The following is a 1,693-nucleotide window of genomic DNA, read 5'->3' as shown; positions in this document are numbered from 1 at the left end:
GTACCATGGACCGCTAAAAGAATGAACAAATCTGTGTAGGAGGAAGTACAGCTAGAATGCGCCTAGGAAGCAAGAATGGTGAGAGTGGTCTCTGATACTTTGGTCATGTTGTCAGAAGGGACAAATCCCTGGACAAGAATATCACACTGGGTAAAGTAAAGGGTTGTCAAAAAAGCGGAAGACACTCAACAAGATGAAGTGACTCACTGACTGCAATGATGGACTCAGGCGTGGCAACAATTGTTAGCATGGCACAGAACCGGGCAGCATTTCGTTCTTTTGTACATAGATAGGGTTGCTGTAAGTCGAAACTGACTCAGCAGTACCTAACAAGAACAGTAATAGAAAGTCATTGTATAATAAAATTTTGGCAATTCCTACCCACACACACTCTTCTCTACCTCTCATAGCAAGACTCTGTTTCACATTTATCAGAACACTAGCCCGGTTTCTGGCTCTTTGGTCAAATCCTGAGATTCCTGTTACCCGATGTTTTCCAATTTCTCCCTCTTGTCATACTCTTGAATAATGCTAAAGAGTAAACTGTACCCTTGTTTGGTATAGTATGTAAGACAATAATAATACCAATAATGGTAATGATGAAAATGATTATAGCAAACATTTAGAGTTCTCTCTATATTCCAGGGAATATGTATAGTACTTAGAGGACCAAAGTACTATTATAAATCATGTTTCACACATGAAGAAATGGAGGCACAGAGAAGTTAAGGAATTTGTCTAAGTAACAGTTTATCTTAAGGGTGTATAATCTTAACCACTATATTTTTCATACCGGGGAAAATAGCCCAGAAAGTTGAGTAATAGTTAAGTAATTGCAAATTAAGTCACCTGTATCAGTGACTCCTTCTAACAGAAATACCTGAGAAACTTAATTTCAAGCCCACTAAGTATGGCTTTTATCTTAGCATAATATTTAGCCTGTTTCCAGGCAAGAATATAAGAGAAGTTTCTCAACCTCTTAAGCATTATGATATTGAAGAAAATTCAGATAAAATATAACCTTGCAAAAATGACTCTTACTTTCCTTTTTATTGTCGGCACTTTCTTTGGAGGAAGTAGCAGAGTTTATATCCATGGACTTTTTTGGCACAAAAGAAGATAAGGGAGTGAAGTGGATTTGAGGATAAGACAGGGAGGTAAATTTTGAGGAGAACATTACCCAAATGAGGGCTTCAGCAGGACACTCAAACCAACACCAACTGCCACTGAGTCAATTCTGACTCATAATGATCTTATAGCACAGAGTAGAACTGCACCATAAAGTTTCCAAGGCTGTAAATCTTTATGGAAGCAGACTACCTCACCTTTTTCCCAGTGAGCTGCTGCCAGTGGGTGTGAACTGCTGACCTTTTATTTAGCAGCCAAATTGCCTTAACCACTGTGTCATCAGAGCTGCTTTTCAGTGGGACAAGTTGAGTATAAATCAAAAAAGATAGAAAACTTTAAAGATATGAGAATCTGCTAAAAATAGTATGCCTTTGAGAAAAGATGTTTTTAAAACTTGAACTTGAGAAGGGTGACATTCATCCTTTGAAGAGATAACTTCATGAAAGCATCTCCATGCTTCCCTGCAAATTATTTCCACATTCAAAAAAACTCCTCTAGTTCACCTAAAGGAGGAGCTCTGGTAGCACAGTGCCTAAGGCACTTGACTGCTAACCAGAAGGCTGGC

The sequence above is a fragment of the Orycteropus afer genome, unplaced genomic scaffold, assembly GCF_000298275.1.
Source record: "Orycteropus afer afer isolate SDZICR_OR568_19922 unplaced genomic scaffold, OryAfe1.0 scaffold00418, whole genome shotgun sequence".
Taxonomy (NCBI): Eukaryota; Metazoa; Chordata; class Mammalia; order Tubulidentata; family Orycteropodidae; genus Orycteropus; species Orycteropus afer.
Note: the sequence above shows the minus strand (reverse complement) of the source record.